At 41.6% G+C, this 18,770-nt stretch overlaps 1 protein-coding gene across 5 annotated transcripts in view; it reads left to right on the forward strand.

The window, feature by feature from the left end:
• The first annotated feature begins 212 nt into the window (after window positions 1–212).
• LRFN5 (leucine rich repeat and fibronectin type III domain containing 5) overlaps window positions 213–18,770 on the forward strand; it is a 250,850-nt gene continuing 232,292 nt past the window's right edge. For all 5 annotated transcript variants that reach the window (XR_009606205.3, XM_060619596.3, XM_060619594.3 and 2 more), the window contains exon 1: window positions 213–2,666. The gene's annotated coding sequence lies outside the window, so the exon portion shown is untranslated. The remainder of the gene's footprint in view (window positions 2,667–18,770) is intronic.

Raw genomic sequence — 18,770 nt, forward strand, 5'->3', positions numbered from 1 at the left:
TGGGGCTGAAGACCAAGTGCTGGGGAACCCGTCAAAGAGAAGGGGAAGGCTTTCCTGGCTCCAGCAGACAACAACGGCGTGGTTTCACTGAGTGGGGGGGGGGGGGGGGGTCCCGGAAGGAAGCTTTTTCCAGACTGGAGGGACTGACTGGAGGGTCTAGGAGAGAAGCTCGATGAACTTGCGCAGGGTCACGAGATATGTGGCCTGGCAGGACCCAGTCTAGAATTCTCCCCACCACCCTTCTTTTTGCTGCTTCAGATCAGATCTCTTTCCCAGTGACCTGAGTGGTCAGTCCTGGCTAATATCGGCTATTGGACTGGCTTTCTGCCCTGGACATACTAAAATGTGGCCAATTGCAGCACTGTAATGTCTAATGCTGGGCTGAGTTGATTCTCAAATATAAATGTTCTTTTCAGCTTCTTTTCCAATCTGCTTAGTGAGAGAACCACCGCCTACTACTAAGGGGACCCTGGATGCCAGTCGCAGGCGACAGAGACCTCAAGTCAGCAGCCTTCCGTCTCAGATTTTCCTGGCGGTTATAGCTAATGACTTTTCCCACCGCTGTTAGTAGTCGCACCTTGACCCGGTGACATTCCTTTATCCTGTAACTGTGGGCTGTAGGTAGTGCGCAAGTTGCCTTCTGCAAGAGGCTTGAGGACGCCCCTAGAAGTTCGCCTTTATCTCCAGTTTTTCCGCCTTCTCCCCTCCCCCTCCCTGCAACGCCCCCGCAACTTCTTTGCCAGGGGATTTGCAAGCACCTCGTGGACCCTCTCCTCCTGCCCGGGGTTAATCAGTCCGGAGCGAGCCGGGCTTGCAGGCGCGAGGGCAGAGGGAGGCACGGTGGCCCCGGCGGGGGTCTCGCCTGACTCTGAGTCTGGGAGGCGCGGTAGTTCCCGTCATTGCGGCGAGGGCCGGGCCCACGGCCGCGCGCCCGCCGCCGCCGCCGCCGCCTCCATGCTGCAGCGCCGGACGCAGTCCTTCCCGGCGGGGCGGCTGCCGCTGCCCGAACAGGCTGCGGTGCGGAGCCTGGGACCGGGGCCCGCCCTGGCCGCAGCCGGGGTCCTTGGCTGCCAGCCGCACGCCTGAGCTGCGGACTCGCCCTGGCGAGGTGGGCAGCGGGCGGGGCGCTGTGTGCAGCGGCTCGCAGAGAGTCGGCCACCGTGTGCAGAGCGGCCCGAACTGAGGACTCGTGTGTGTGTGTGTGTGTGTGTGTGTGTGTGTGTGTGTGTGTGGTGTGCGCGTGTGTTTGCGCGTGTTTTTCCTTCTTCCCTAGAGGATGTGAATGGCTTCGCAGCTGGCTGCTCCCTTAGGATTCTTGACTGTGGAGCTCTGGGCTGTGAGAACAACCCACCCATATAATCCATTTTGCACGGTCGGTTTATATCAAGAGAAAAAAGCGCAACTGGACGGGGGTGGGGCCGACCGAGGAAACCTTCTGGAAATACACACACACATTCACAAGAGAGAGGAAGAATGAAAGACCCGGGAAGATTTTTATAACCTTCCTGCTGACCCTTCTGTTTTCAGAAAAGATTCTGGATCTTTTCTACCTTTTGAAATCATCTTGGCATCTATTTTTTTTTTTTTTTTTTTTTTTGTAAGCCGCTCTTCAGCTAGCTGCGTGTGTGTGTCTGCGTGTGTGTGTGTGTGTGTGTGTGTGTGTGCGCGCGCGCGCCTATCTGATGCATTTGACTGTCTTTTATCCAACTGCCCAGAAGCAAATGTTAACTCGTCGGTGCCCCCTCGATGCCGAGGTTCTTGAAGAGCAGGGAGGACGCCCAGACCCATTTTCCCGGCTGGATTCGGAACCGCTGCCTGCCTGTGGACCCATGTGTGTGGATCGCTTTACCCAGAGGCTTGGAAAGCGCCAGTATTAACTTGCTTCCAGGTACATCACAAGGTCACCAGAGGGTCTTGTAGCCGTCTTGTTTCCGTGCATCTAGACCTTCCTCTCTTGGCCAGAGATATTTATGTTTCCGTCCACATCATCTGAAGCCAAAAGTTCAGCCCTTCGAGCTGGGTTCTGTACAAACAAGGTAACAAGGATTGCTTTTCAAACTGCTTAACAAAATTCCCGACTCTTCCTCAGCCCTTTCCCGGCTCTCTCCTCTCCACCAAAATGTCATCAGCCCTTGAATTGCTTGGATTTGTGTTGGAGGAGAACTTAAAGGAAACGTGATAAAAAAGCTTTGCCAAACCACTCTCTTTTCTGCCTGTGGTCCGGTGGGGATCAAAGCTGATCGTGAGAAGGACCAGTCCCCTCCCTGCTTCTCCCTCCCGGAGCTGGGCTGGATGTGCGTGTGCAAGAGTGAATGCGAGTGCGCGCGCGCCTGTGTGCGAGTGTGTGAGTGTGTGTGTGTTTGAGTGTGTCTGTGTGTGCGTGCGCGGCCGCCCTGCCTCTGCCCGCTCCCCGGGCGCAGAAACGCGGGTTTCATGGGGCGATCTCCGCGGATCCCCCACCCAGCGCGACCTGCGGGCAGCGGCGGCAGTGGCAGGAGCCGCCTTTCGGACTCCCTAGGATGCGGGTGCTGAGCTATGGCAAAGGGCAGCAAAGTGACGAGCGAGACCCGCGTACGACTGTGAAAGCCACCTGGAGCCACCTTGCCGGGATTGTACCTGCGGGCAGAAAGTCCTCCTACGACCGTCTTTTCCTCTAGAGGCACCAGGTAACAACCCAACGACTATCCGCCTCACCCAGTTTCCTTCTGATCTTGTTTCTAGTGTCTTATCTGCATTGCAGGCTACTTTACTTATTAATGTTTCGAAAATCATCAGGAAGGGCTGAAATATCCAAGGGCGCTCTGTGATGTTGTAATATAATTTCTAGTAGGTGGGATATAAATCTATACCTGAGCATTTAATCTAGCAGTGAAAGCTAAGGGAATATGGATACGCTCCACCCTAAGTGATGATATTGGAAAGCTAGGCATATTGAACCTGTCTGAAGATGCCAGAGATTAAAATTCCGTGTTTCCTTCAGGCTATGGTTGCCACGGACCATTTGGTATCCAACCCTCCCCAGACCGTGCAGTGCGAGAGGGTGTTTGGTTTCCACCCATCATTTCAGGCAAGGACCATTTTGACCCTTCTCTACCTCTGGTGCCAGGTTGTTTTCCTTTCCTTATTGTGGAGGAGCTTGCCAGATCCTTTAGTAGTTGTAAATTACGCATCTGGAGACTTTAATCTGAAATGGAGTTTTCTTGGAACTTGCTCTGCATGAAAGGGAATTCATTGTCACCGGCGTGTGTGCTGAGATATGGTATTGAACTGCCAGCGTTGGCTTCTGTGTAGCAAAATACATCCCAGAGAGAAGTCATTTTTATGTCTAGAGGAGCAAGGCTAAAACCATAACCACCACCCCAATACTGTCCCCAGCTGTATTGTCTCGGTTGTGGAGCTCGGGTACGCGTGGTTTGTGTGGTTGGTTTTGGTGTGCTTGTTTCTGTATAATATGTATTTTTGAGCATTTTTGCCAGAGCATTGATTTACAAGGAATAGGGTGGGTTTGCGACTGCCTAATTAACATATTGGGTCTGATACGTTAAAAAGGAGATTCCCAGGGCTGGCGGAGTCGGAACAAATTTAGCGAACTTCAAAGCCCCTTACCCTTGCAGCTTATTTCTCTCATTTGCTTTTTTTTTTTTTTTTGCATCACCTCTGCGTCCCCTACAGAAATTTCACCCCTTCTAGAGAGCATTCGGATTAACAAGATAAAGCACTTCCAAAGTAGTCTCATCAATGTTTTATTCCATAGTGAAGGCGGTCTGAATAATTCAACTAAGGAGTGCTCGTTTGTCTCCAGTCTTCGGTAGCTGCCTGCTGGGTGCACCCAGCGGAGGATGTGGCCGGGCCGAGCGCTCGGCGCCTTGCTCTGGGAGGCAGCGACTGGAGATGCACCGAAGGTTTCTCTTTGCCACAGCCGCTTAGAAAGTGTAGGGCGCTGCCTCTTTTCCTCCGCTTGCTGCGTTTCTATAGATATCCATATGATGGCATTTGCAGACTACAAGCTGGCCACTAGCTGGATGCTCTCGCGGTCTCTGCGCGTTGATGTCCCTGACTGCTCTGGAGTCTGGGCTCGGCTGCTGCTGCAGCCCTCGCAGGCTGGTGGTGCTACAAGGCCGTAAATGCAGCGTGCTTGGGGGCTGGGCTCCGCCACTGCAGCTGCCAGGCCCTGGTCGACACTTTTTGGGGAGGGGCTGGAGAGCTCAGCGGGCCCCCTGGCAGACAGCGGGCGCATCATGGCTGAGGTGGCGGCCTGGATATGAGAGGAAGGAGGTGGAGAGAGACACGTGGAGGGCAGTGAGGTCCTGCCTGACTTCCTGCGCCTGCAGTCCTCCACCCCCTTGTAAATGAATATTCAAGAACATAGAAGAAAAGCTGGCTGCAAAAATGCCTTGATACTCAAATGTCGCTTGATTTCTCAGGGTTGGAAACCTGAAACTAAGTGTTTTTCCTAGATTTCCATTTCCTCCTGTCTCTTCTCTCTCCTCTCCTCCAGCTCGCCTGGATTTAATTAGGTCATTTATACTCCTGTTTTCTCTCCAGTTGAAATACCACTGAAAAGACAACTGCTCTCCCTACCCCGACCCCCAAGCCCAGTAAACACGAGGGCTGTGAGGGCCACTCTTCAGACAGATTTGCTCTCTAAGTTCCAGCTCTAGGGAGAACCAAGAAAGGATATAGAAAGTAACTTGACTTTAACAGAAAAGCAGGTCCACATTCTCCTCTCTGAAGACTCCGAAAGAAAAGCGTACTGCCTGAATGAAAACTCAAAATAAGTGGGCATTTGGGAGGAATTAGATGGGGGGAGGTTCTTATCGTTTGTCTTCTTTTTTTAAGTTAACTTCTATGTATTTCCCTCATCACTCAGGAAATCCTGGACAGAATACCTATTTATGTGTACTAAAAATCTGACAAAGACACTTCTTTGTCCCCCAGATATCTCCAGAATAGTATTACAACAGAAACCATATTCATAATATTTGTTAGCAGATAAGGCATACCTCTTTAGAGGGTACCCAAGAAAGAAGAAATGCTGGGGTAGAATATCAGTGACTGGGAAAATAGTGGGTTTTCTCTATTTCCCTCCTCATTTCACTTCTCTCTGGCCTTTTCTCACCACGAATTCACTATTCTGCAGGTTTGTGTCCTCACCCTGAGGGAAGGCAAAACAAATGCATTATCTGGTTGTTGAGTGCTTAGAAGCCTAAACATGGATGACTATGTGATATATGTTTAGAATCAGCATTCATTGGTACATGGAGTTAGGTGGAATGTCAAAACCAAATCCACCTCCTAGCACAGAGTTTCATGTATAGAAGTTACTTAAAAATGGAGATTTCTGCCTCCCTTCCCTTCTCCCTTGCTTGAGTGGCAGAGAGGTAGACACCAGTTAGTTTGAAGATCTGAGACCACTGACCTTGTACTTAGATAGAGCTGGCTTGGCTCACTAATGGGTTAAGACTGTCAGGTGTTAATAGGAAATTTCCCAGCAAAATGTTCCTTCCTTTTAAGCTCTCTTATGTTTACCAGCAAGAGGGCCAAAACAATAGGAAAGTCAGGGCACCCATGGGAACAGATGTGAGCATGTAGGCAGGTGCAAAGAAGTTGCCCCTTGACTCCTGTCCCCCAGACCATTTCTTTTAGTTACTTTTCCTTTTCTCTTTTCAAGAGGAGAATGACCTTGAGCAACACCAGTCTTCTGTGCTTTACACACCTCTTTCCCACTTCAAACATGTGATGTATATATGAACACACACAGACATATGCATATCTACTTCAGTTTTGAAATATGAGACTTTTGTGCTTGAGTGATTTGGGAGGGGTTCATTAAGATATATCTTTGACTAATACCAGGCAGAGATGATTTTTTTTTTCTTTTTTCTCATGAGGGGCTAGCAAGAGCTTTGGTCACTTGAAAGAAAATTGTCCCACCTATATCCCCTCTTCCATTATTTTTGTCTCCTCTGCATTAAATGCATTCTTGGTGGCAAAGTATTGTGTGGTTATGGCGTTGGTGTTTGAATGACCATCGCATGTTTTATCTGCTTTAAATCTTTTCATGAATGACCATCAGTTCTCTTTTGTTCATTCACACCAATGTTCTGCTTCCTCTTGCTGCTTGAAGCACTTTAGGCTCAGTAGTTTTGCTGAGTTTTCTAGCTGGTGAAATTAGGATCTTGCTTTCTGCTGATAGTATTGCTGTGTTGTTCTGTGGTTGGGATGAGATGCTTGCAGATATCTAACAGTGTCCCTGCCTCTGCATAAAAGTACCATGTAATAAGCTCTATATCATATATCTTTAGTTATTTTAAGAACAACTGACAGGAGATAAGATTACTGATAAATATGTGCCAATTTTGAGGTTGGAGAAAGAAAGCTACATAAAACTTTCTATAACTGGCTAATTTGTTAACTCATTCCAGTGATTTTTATTTTTCATTTACTTAGAAATATAACGTTTTGGCATTATTTTCATAGTTTTGTGTATATGGTAATCACTTCTAACTTTTATGTTTTATTGAAGAAAAAATACAAGAATTTAGGCCTTTAAATAGATAGGACACATGACTAACAGGTAATTTTGCTAAATCATTCCACGGTCACACATGTGTATCGCTCTGCCTTGTTCAGTAAACCTTGAAAGTGAGACTGCTTATTACATTTCTACAGCCCACATTTTTATTCCTGTGGCATCCTTCAATCATTGAGAACTATTTAAAACCTAAGGCAGTATAATTTGTCCATTACATGGTGTGTGCATGGTAAAATTAAGAAGAATTATGTTTATCAGTATTGAAGCTATTCTGGTTAGAAGTGAACCATTTTTGTTATGCCCTATCAACATAAATTGTGTGTTTTTATGAAAACTCCAGTTTCATATAAGTGTAACAAGAGATAGAAATATAAGAATTTAATTTAGAAATGGCTAATGCCATTTTAAAGCTTTTCATCATAGTGTTCTGATACATACTCTTCTGACACAATGCTTTTTACTGAACTATGTATGACATAATTTAATACTAATTATGAAGATGGTTAACAAGTGATAGAAAATAATAATGAAATTACATGGTTCTATAAATGTAGTATCATTTTATTGACAGCCTGTAAACCACATGAAAAGGCCTTATTATTAAGCTATGAGCTATATCAGTAAGATTTCTCAGAATTTGGCTTTGAGGGTCTATGTTTATTAAGTTACAAACTAGGTCACATTAGGAAGAAAATGCAAATTGATCAATTTGAGTCTTCCTAGATAATATGTATCTTTTTATAGAAGAAATCTGTCTAAACTTAAACCTCATGCTATTCTTTGTTTCTTCGTGGGACCATATATGCAATTTATTGCTTTAAAAATCCTTCCAATCCTACCATTGGATATTGAATCTACTTTAGATTCTATGGCAAAAAAGCCTCTAGAAAGAAGTCATAGGATAAATGCATAATGTTATAGCATGGACCTTTTTTCCCAACTCTAGAAGCAGTTTCTGAATTCGTGGAAAAATGCAAGAAAACTCTATTTAGTTCAATAGAACCAGTGTATTTAATCAGGGATAGAAGCCAAAACAGTATTGTTTATATTTCTCTATTTTTTACTTTGCTCTGTGCAGCTCTTTTGAGGAAATGCTAGAGACCTGAAGTTTGCATATTAGTTGCTTTCTCCATTCCATCTCCCATGTTGACTTCTCATTTCCTGTCTTAATAGATTTTTCACGAATCCTAGTGGTGTTGCTTCCAAAGTTATTGGATATTTGCTTTAAAGCGATTTATTAGTGGGAACATATCAACCCTGTTATGAAAACTAACTTTCTCTTATCTTCTTTGGAAGTACAGGCTGTGGTGTTTTCTTAGCAATTAGCTCTTTTTGTTATATTTCCATGGTATGTAAGTTAGGTTATTAAGTGATTTCTATGCATTCATTTTATTAGTGTTAAGACATTTGTATAGTGACATTAAAATGCATATGGCTTGCATGGCGATATCGAACACTGTATGGAGCAGCACATACACTTTTTCTACATGGAGAGATACTGTTATAGCACTAATAGTCACAGATATTTTAATTTAAAATGCCTCATTTAACAGGAATGTGCCTACCTTCATACTGAAATTTAGGGGTTATTTATAGGAATTTTGTAGGATATTGGCCAGGTATTTACTGTTCAAATGTCAGGCACTTTAACAGCATATAAACTAGACATTGGATCCTGACCTCAAGGAACTTATTTTCATAGTAACAGGAAGGATGTAAACAAATACATAGGCTGGAAAGTTAACTGATATTTTTTATTCTATCTTGATATGTTATACTCTGTAGTAAGAGGGACAAAGGAAATTGGGAAATTGTTAATGTGTTTTGTGGAGGTTGATATTGTGCAGTGGTTAGAAGCATGAACTTTGGGATTGCACAAACCTGTGTTTCAGGCTTATGTAACCTCTCTGAGCCTTAGTGTCCTCACCTATAAAAGGAGACTAATGATAAAGGACATTCAGTTGCTATCATCACCAACATCATTGCCATCGTCATTATCACTTCATCATTAGTTATCATGAGGGGAGAGGAAAAAACTAAAGGTGTAGTAATTGAATGATGTCAGAGTCTATGCCTGGGGTCGTAGACCCTCAGGGTTCCAGGGAATGCTAAAGCTTATTCAAAACAAGGGCCCCACAGTCCACTGTCTTCAGAGACCAGGCACATGTAAAGCAGGAAATCTGGCGAGGTTTAAGAAATTATAGGTTGAAGGATCTCTGGTACTCTGGTGATTGCATGATTTACACAAGACATTCCAATTTAAATTCATTTTAACCCCTGATGGGTCTGGCATTTTAAAACTTCTGAGTTCTTCTGACATCTATTCAAATTTAGATTTTCACTAAAGCATCCCTGCCAAATGGTCATTTTGACAAAACTTGAGTACCTTCAAGGATTCTAAAATCATTCCACCTAATCCAGATTATTCCATTTTTGTATAGGCATATCATAAAATTTATTTCTGGAGTTGAGCCAAGTATCTGGCACCCTTGGTTTCGAATTAATTTTGATATGGAAGGAAGGGCACATAATAAATCTAATTCCCAGTGACAGTACCTCGAATATTTAAACTGAGTTACTTGAGATCCTCAAACCATGATTGCTCTGCTTATGATTAAACATAATTAGGCCTAAACTGGTTTGGGACAGTTTTCTATGTGTCATGATTTTAAGCCTTTTTACACTTTATACTCAATAAATGTTATCTATCGTAAGTTTTTATCACCACCCTTTTCTAGATGGACTCCAGTTTGTTTGTCTCACTTTACATTGAAGTGTGATACCAGCTCCAGCAAACCATGTGGCATGACTAGTGTAGCGTTGAGCAGAACTATTCTTTTCTTGCTTTTGGAACAGAGAAAGCAGGCACAGACTGTTACTGTCCATCCAGCACTCCTGTCACATTTACTCTTTCATCAATGCCTTCTCTCCTTTTGAGACTGAACAAGGCATTGGAGTCCTTAACATAGACCTCCAAGATGCTACAACTCATCAATCCAGAGTGGAGTCTGACTTCACAACCCTGGGATCATGACCTGAGCCATGATCAAGATTCAGACGCTCAACCAACTGAGTCACCCAGGGGCCCATCTCTTGATCTCAGCTCGGGCCTTGATATCGGGGTTGTGAGTTTAAGCCATGCAGGAAGCACGCTAAAAAAAAAAAAAAAAAAAGAAAAAGAAAAGAAAAGAAAAGAACCCACTGTGGGGAAACTGCAAACTAGAGTGAGAAACAAATATTCTCTCAGAGAGGCAACCATATTCTTCAGTCGGTCTTGATACTTTTGCATCTTTGCCTCTTAATTTACCATTAAACCTAGATGATACTGATTTCTAGAATATTTATTAAGCTTGTGTTACCTTCTCCATAATTGAATAAAATTGATGATTGGGCTTCCAACCGTTTTTATAGCCTCTGTATGAGGTCACCAGATTTCTAATAAGGGGAAAAGAATGTGAATACTGGAGAGAATGGCAGTAAAACTCTCTTTATCTGGTATCCATACAGGATGAGTCTTGGTTATCAACATTCTCCATAATTTAGAAATGTTACTCTTTTTAGACGCCATGTTTAAAAATGTTTCTTTTGTTTTTTCTTTTTCTTTTTTAACATTTATTTATTTTTGAGAGACACAGCACGAGTAGGGTAGGAGCAGAGAGAGAAGGAGACACAGAATCCGAAGCAGGCTCCAGGCTCTGAGCTGACAGCACAGAGCCTGACATGGGGCTCAAACTCACAAATCATAAGATCATCACCTGAGTCAAAGTCAGATGCTTAACCCACTGAGCCACCCAGGCACCCCTAAAAATGTTTCTTTTAAAATTTTACTTTTTAAAAAATTTTTAAAAATATTTTTATTTTATTTTTGAGAGAGAAAGAGAGAGAGAGAGAGAGAGAGAGAGAGAGAGAGAGAGAGAAAGGGGGAGAGAGAGAAAACATGAACATGGGAGGGGCAGAGAGAGAGGGAGACACAGAATCTGAAGTAGGCTCCAGGCTCTGAGCTGTCAGCATTGAGCCTGACATGGGGCTTGAACTTGTGAACCACAAGATCATGACCTGAGCCAAAGTCAGATGCTTAACTGACTGAACTACCCAGACGCCCTGAAATTTTACTTTTTAAAAAGTATTTATTTATTTATTTTGAGAGACAAAGAGAGAGCATGAGTGGAGGAGGGGCAGAGAGGGAGAGAGAGAGAATCCCAAGCAGGCTCCACACTTAGCAAAGAGCCCTATGTGGGGCTTGATCTCACGAACTGTGAGATCATGACCTGAGCAGAAATCAAGAGTCAGCCACTTAACTGACGGAGCCACCCAGGTGCCCGTAAACGTTGTTTTAATTCTAATGTGAATGGTAATAGTTATTAAAATTGACACATCAATTGTAAATACAGTTAACCTTTTCTGAAAGACTTGAAGTCTTTGTTGTATATGTTAGTGATGCCAGAAAGCCCTCAGGGACCAATCCATGTCATGTTTAATTTTTTTTTTTTTAACGTTTATTTATTTTTGAGACAGAGAGAGACAGAGCATGAACGGGGGAGGAGCAGAGAGAGAGGGAGACACAGAATCAGAAGCAGGCTCCAGGCTCTGAGCCATCAGCCCAGAGCCCAACACGGGGCTCGAACTCACAGACCGCGAGATCGTGACCTGAGCTGATGTCGGACGCTTAACCGACTGAGCTACCCAGGCGCCCCTCCATGTCATGTTTAAAGCACAGACATTTGTACGGATATGACATTTTCCATAGCTTCTTTTCTTTCCTGTCTGTGTATGATTTTTCTTTTCCTTGCTCTCATATAGCAAAGTTTTTCAGTGGGTTTGTTTTCTTTTTTAAATCACTGATAGGAAGTTATTAACAAAAGACAAGATTGTTAGATATCTTTGTGAACTAAGAGCCTGAGGATGAATAATATTCTAAGACTCTCTTGGCTAAGGAAAGCACATGAATTTTCCTTCATATACTTTATGTGGAAAGTACTTAAAAATGATAATGTATCTTTATCTAATAAATATAATAGATGATAACGATTATGATCATAAACACATTTTCTTAGAATATCATCTATGCCGGATACTATTGGTTTTTACTTTCTTCCAACCCATGCAATAATCCTACAGCTTGGGCATGATTGTATTCCTTTTTTTTTTTTTTTTTTTTTGGAAGATCAGGTTGAGGCTGAGGGCAGTTAACTTGTCCGTGATCAGATGACTAATAGTAGGGCTAAAATTCAAATCCAGATACTTCTGATTCTAAAGAAACATGCTGTATCTACTATACCTTGGAGGTTTCCATTTTCTTCTCCCTGTTAAAGCTGTTTTCTGTTGATTGTTATTACATAAATGTATTTTTAACCTCCTTCAAGGATGATGGCCATCCTCTGAATATGCACCTTGTTCTTAATTTCTTTTCCTTTCTGGTACTTTGTGAATTACTGTATTTTATATCTGGAAGTTTATGAAAGACTTTATGGTGATTCATTAGGGGATTTGGTAGCTCTTTGTATGGAGAAATGTTTGATCCTGGCTCTGAGATTTAAGTATATCCTAAAATTTTTTTGCTAAACTAGACTGTGTGATTTTGGGTGATTTACTCTTTCTAATTCCTCCTAATTTCCATCTACATAAGGGTCTTGCAAGCTACTGTGAACTTGCTGGTGTGTCTTAAGTAATTAATAAGTAATTGCTCCCTGTAGCGCTTTTCCTAGTACAGAAGAATTGGAATAAATCGGAATTCTATAAATGTTAGTTAGGATGAGATGGAGCTTGGAGATCATTAATGATCATGCATCATTAAAATGTTTGTATTTGTCTAATTGTGCTCTGCATTCCACTTACCTCTTATTCCCGTTACTATGTCTTTTGTGCTGCTGTTGCTGTCATTAATGAGTGCTTCAATCTTTACCCCTAGTTACCTCCTTCCTTTGAGACAGGGCTGGAAAGATGGTCAAATAACAAACTCATTGTGTCATCCTGAATCCGGATTTCTATGCTGTTATTTCAATGACAGAGGGGCCTGATAGCCAAAATTGGATGCTTAAGTATATGTATTTGTTGGCAGAACAGACCATTTCTAGATCAAGCCCTGTGGTGTGTTCCCATCTGTGATTTGCTTTCTTACTTCCTCTGATGGATTCAGGATGGCCACAAACTCATTATAGGTATCCCTATCGAGAGTACATGTCATGTTTCCCTTCCCATTGCGTCTGGACTGGCCTTGCAACTAGCTTTGAACAATAGGTGTGGCAGAAGTAATAGGATATAACTTCCAAGCTGCATCCTCCAGAGATCATACAGTCATCCCTCTTGCCCTCCTGGAAAAAATGTTAACATCATGTGAAGAAGCCCAGGTTCCCCTGCTGGAGACAAGTGGCCCGGCTGACAGCCGGTACCAGTGGCAAGGCATGTGAAGGAGGCCTCCTTATAGCATGCAGACAAAGTAGAGCTTCCAGCTAATTATAGTCACACGGGTGACCCCATATAAGACCAGCAGAAGAATCAGCCCAAATTGATAATGTACAAATCATGAACAAATAAACTGGTTGTTACTCTAAGCCACTAAGTTGTGGGTAGGAGTAAATAGCTGAGACATGCTCTGGGGTGATGGGATGCAGCCAGCCATCATGCCTGTTTTGGAAGACAGTCCTGTCTCTCTTTTTTATCCTTTCAACAAATGTTGGTTAAATATCTACTAGATCTAGGTATGCTGCCCCATGTATGGATTCGTGGATTTTTGAAGAGGAATATAGTGCTTAAGCTTTTGGAAGTAATTTGCTGATTCCTTAAATGCCTCAGATTTCCTTTTCCTAAGGTGTTTCCTAACATGGCTGAATGTACATGGGGATTAATTTTGATTTGCCTGTTTACTGCTGTACCCACTTTTCACTGCATTAGACAAGCTTCTCTGAAAGAGCTGTCCTCTTATGCTAGGGATAATGCCATTCACCTAAAGCCCAAGGGAGAATTGGTCTTTGTTTCTCTAAGTTGCATTTTGAGCTTGGTTTGGTTCAGAGGGACAGTTTGTCAATTCTCCAAGATTTTATTTTACCTTCTAATTATGTTTCAGTGATTCATATTTACTATTCATTTCTTCTGTAAATTGCATCTAGATTGCACAATTACTTTATTCTGGGACTTTATACACTCTCAATTTTTTTAATGATGTTCTCATTTATGTATCAAATTACAGGCATTTGACATACTGTTATAGGTATAATAAGGTGCAGGGTGTAGGCCATGGGGCAGGATAATTATAATGGCTTCGTACTTTTCTGATTACTGTTTAATTATAAAAAATACATAGTTACAAAATGAATACAGTCAAACTGAGTGTTTTTACTTTTAGTAAAAGAGATACGTTTGTGAGGGGTATGTGGGAATGCAAGTCACATTCACCTAAATATTTTTTATGAAGGTGTTGTCCAATGGATTTGAAAGTCTCTCTGTATATATCAAATATTATCAATTTTATTTACATTTCCTTCTTGCTATTTCTTTCTGTGATTTTAGAGTTTAATATAAGGTAGGTAATATATGCTATGCTAATTACCTGAAGTTTCTACTAGTAAATACTTTTTTTAATGTTTATTTATTTTTGAGAGAGAGAGAGAGAGAGAGATCACACAAGCTGGGGAAAGGGAGACAGAGGATCCAAAGCAGGCTCTTCACTGTCAGCACAGAGCTGGATGTGGGGCTCAAACTCACCAATGATGAGATCGTGACCCTAGGTGAAATCAAGAGTTGGATGCTTAACCAACTGAGCCACCCAAGCACCCCATCTACTAGTGAATTCTAAAATAACCAAGTACATATTCCATCTGCTGCATGTTTTGATGTACATAAAAATTTATCTTCTTAGCATGATATGTATCAACTTCCAGGATCCCATCTGCAAACTCCAGTGTGCGTATGGTGTTTTACTCAGCATGCCCCTTCAGTGGTCACCAACATAATTTTCCCTCTATCCTTCTGGGTTCTTGCCTAAAACCCCCTTGTAATGAAAATACAGATTAACAGAAGAAAACAGAAATTTAACAACGTGTATGCTTTCCGTATACATAGAAATACCCAGGAAAACTGAGTACCTCCCCTAAATGGCCCAAGCCATTACCTTAAATACTATCTCCATGGGGCGCCTGGGTGGCTCAGTCGGTTAAGCGGCTGACTTTGGCTCAGGTCATGGTCTCAAGGTCCGTGAGTTCGAGCCCCCCCGCGTCGGGCTCTGTGCTGACAGCTCAGAGCCTGGAGCCTATTTAGGATTCTGTGTCTCCCTCTCTCTGACCCTCCCCCATTCATGCTCTGTCTCTCTCTGTCTCAAAAATAAATAAACGTTAAAAAAAATACTATCTCCAACTAAAGACAAAAAAAAATTTTGGAGGGGATGGAAAGCCAGTTATGGGAGATTTTCAAGCAAAACACAGTAATGATTGTTATGGGTATGGTTGTTATGCAGTTTGTGCCTCTGCTATGGATAAGAGTTTTTAGAGGTTTAGTTGTCCTCCTCTTCCTAGTACAGAGAGGAAGACACCCTTACAAGTGGAGACTTCTTTTATAAATGTGAATGTCTGTTACAAAAGGGTAACTTCTACTTGGTTTTTAGAGCCTTTCCTATGTCTGCTATTTTTTAAAAGTAATCAACCTAAATTAATGTTTATGCCAAAAAGGCATATTTTGGGGTGTCAAATTCTCCCCTTCACTGCTTAAAGATTTCTTAGCAAGTTTCGTTGTTTTGGGGAAACAAATTGAAGCCAAGCCATAGTCAAGCCATAGTCTGACTGTAATATCTTTAAAATGAATGTCTCTAGAGGCAGCTGGCTAGCTCAGTTGGTGGAGCATGCAATGCTTGATCTTGGGGTTGTGGGTTCCAGCCCCAATGTCAGATGTAGCCATTACTTAAAAACAAAATCTTTAAAAAATAAATAAAAAATGATAAAATGAATGGCTTTAATAGAATTTAGCTACAAAGGAAATTACATCCATCTGTTCATCATAGAGAATTGAATAACACCTGTAATATTTATGTAAGGCAGGCTTCATTTTATTATAATAAAAGAGTAAGAGGGTATTCATACACACACACACACACACACACACACACACACACAGAGCTTGTTTATTTTATCAAAACTAAATCATTATTAATATGCATGCTATATATTGTACTGCTAGCAATTATCACACTTTAAAGGAAGATTGTGAATAAATTCTAGGCTAAATGATTGTGGAAAAATAATCATCTTTTATTCATTTTAAAATAATGTGCAGTAAAATTATAAGAAAGTGACAATGACTAAATTTAAATAATACTTTTTAAAAGTAGCACGTAGCTTCTTTTTCTTTTTCTCTTGGTAAAACAGAGATCATACAAATGCTGCCATATTGTAGCTTTCGCATTTGTTCTCACTGTTTTTCAGCCTTCTGAAGTGTAGCATTCTCCATTGTGGCTTAGTCATTTCTTAAAGTCATACTGTTTTTTTTGTTGTTGTTGTTGTTGTTGTTTTGATAAGAAGTCTGTATTTTCTGATGAACCTTTTTTCTAACTTTCTACTATAATTTAGATGTTATAGTCAATAATAATGAACTGGGTTTTAGCTGGGATAAGCCATCATTTTGTACTGACTTTTTGGTAAGCTTTCAGTCAAAAGAAGGAAGTAAGAAACCCTTGGCAAGGGGTGAGCAGGGTCAGTTTGAGAGCCGCTATCTCAGCATAGGGTCAGCTCAGCTGTTAAAGCTCAGCCTTCCATCTCCCTAAAGGCTCATTGCTGTTCCCTCAGGACCACAGCGTTCCTACAGTTATTAAGGAAAGAAACTTCCATTTGACAAATAAAATGGCTAAAATTCATACCTGTGGGGATTTAAAAAATGGCTGTGTGTTTGAGTTCCTATTAAGTGGTACATCAGAAAAGTAATCAAACACACCCGTGTTTTTTAGGGAACTCTACTATAATACAGTTACTGGTGTATGGACCCACTATTAAATGGTTTTAATAATCAGTTTTCAGTGTCTCTGTTTAAAAAGTCATAAAGAAAAAGTGTAGCTCTGCCTCGCTAGCCTTAATTGACAACTGTAGGCAATATCTACTTATATTTCTTTTTTTTTAAAGATTTTGTTTTTAAGTGATCTCCATGCCCAATGTGGGACTGGAACTCACATCCCTGAGATCAAAAGTCACATGCTCCACTGACTGAGCCAGCTAGGTACCCCCGATATCAACTTGTGTTTCTTTTTTATTCTTTTTTTTAAATTTTTTAAAATTTTATTTACTTTTGAGAGAGAGAGAGAGAGAGACCAAGTGTGAGCAGGGGAGGGGCAGAGAGGGAAGGAAACACAGATCCGAAGCAGGCTCCAGGCTCTGAGCTGTCAGCACAGAGCCGGATGCGGGACTCGAACCCATGAACCGTGAGATCATGACCTGAGTTGAAGTTGGATGCTTAACCAACCCAGCCACCCAGGCGCCCCTCAACTCATGTTTCTATTAGATTTTCATTGCTCGAGGCTTCTTAAGGTATCATCCATTCTTTAGGAGTTGGATATTTGCCTTCATTTTAGTTTATTTCAATATAGTGCAGATAGAAACATCCTTTTCATAGTCAGTTTTTGGCCAGCGTACCCTAAAATTTACTAATTATAGTGAAATCACAACTCTGCATTCTTCATTGAGAAGAAGCTGGTGGCAGCCTGGGAAGAAAATAATGTAGTGTGGGTTAGCCAATGTTCCTGTTTCCTCTAGTGTACTGTGACTAGTTTAATCAATTACAGATGCAGCAGTTAAGTTCCGGAATTACCAAAAAGAAAATGTTTCCTGGCCACTATATATGTGGTATTTTAATATCAAATACCTTGAGCTTCAGCTATCCAAGGTTTGAAATAATTTTGTTGGGGAGCAAGAATTTCCTGTCCTCTTCTAAATCTTTCTAGCTGAACTGAAAATCAAACTGACATGAGACAGATTAACAGGAGAAAATAAGATTTAATATCGTATATACCAGGAATCTAAATAGACGTGGAAATTCCAAAGACAGTGAGGCAAAACGAGGTATATATGTCATTCTGAACAAAGGAGAAGGGGTAGGAGTCTGGAACCTCAAAGGGAATGAATGCAGCTCATAGGGCACTCGTAAGAGGAGTGGATGTTTGGTAATTAGATGTTTTCCCTGCCATACAGATGGGTCACTCAGATAAAAATTATCTTTGGTAATAACAATTGTTCTGAGAAAGACCCCCAATTTTAGATTCTTCTCTGTAGTTAAGGGTGGACAAAGGTTTCTCTTTAGTCCTCAGAGTCTGCTTTCAACTCAAAATAGTCCATATGCTGAAGTGGCATATTTTGAGTGGACCTCAAAAAAACAAAACAAAACATATTTTGTATATCTTTTAAAGTATAGTCAAAGACACTGCACTTTTTTTAAAATGTTTATTTATTTTTGACAGAGAGAGACAGAGAGAGAGAGAGAGAGAGAGAGAGAGAGAGAGAGAGCGCATGAGCGGGGGAGGGGCAGAGAGAGAGGGCAGGCTCCAAGCTGTCAGCACAGAGCCTGACGCGGGCCTTGAACCCACAGACCTTGAGATCATGACCCGAGCTGAAGTCGGACGCTCAACCGACTGAGCCACCCAGGCGTCCCCAAGACACTGCACTTTTAATCGGTCAGTGTGGACTGCAGTGTGAACGACTGGTTAGTTTTCCTGCACTTAGTCTTTTTGTGGAAGTATCATTGCTATTCTTTAATTAAAATCAACAATAGATTGTTGGAAATTGTGAACAAAGAAGATGTAATACAATATGATATCATTTGCAACCTCTTAAGATGATTCTACAGACAGGAAAAACATTGAGCTGGAAGGTTATCAGCAAAAATAGAATATGGCAAGAGGTATAAAAATAGCACTCTCTTCCCTGTCATTTACAATATGAGTCGAACACTCATTGTATGGTTCCTCATGAAATTTGCAGAGTGCTGAGAGATTCACTTTTAATTGAGGTAACCCTGAGCTTTTTGAAGTGTAACCAGTGACAGACTAAAGTGACATTTTGAAGAAGCACTGGTTGAATTATGAAATACTGTTACTCTACAACGCTGCTGGGAACCTTAATTGGAGTATAGAGTCTAACTAAGGGAAAAAGCAAAAACAGAGGAACAAATGATTGAATCATGATACATTTTTATATTGGGTTCTCTCACAGTTCACACATACACAAAAACATAATTTTCTGTATTCCATTCTTTTGTCTTTTGTTTG

The sequence above is a fragment of the Panthera onca genome, chromosome B3, assembly GCF_046562875.1.
Source record: "Panthera onca isolate mPanOnc1 chromosome B3, mPanOnc1 haplotype 2, whole genome shotgun sequence".
Lineage (NCBI taxonomy): Eukaryota > Metazoa > Chordata > Mammalia > Carnivora > Felidae > Panthera > Panthera onca.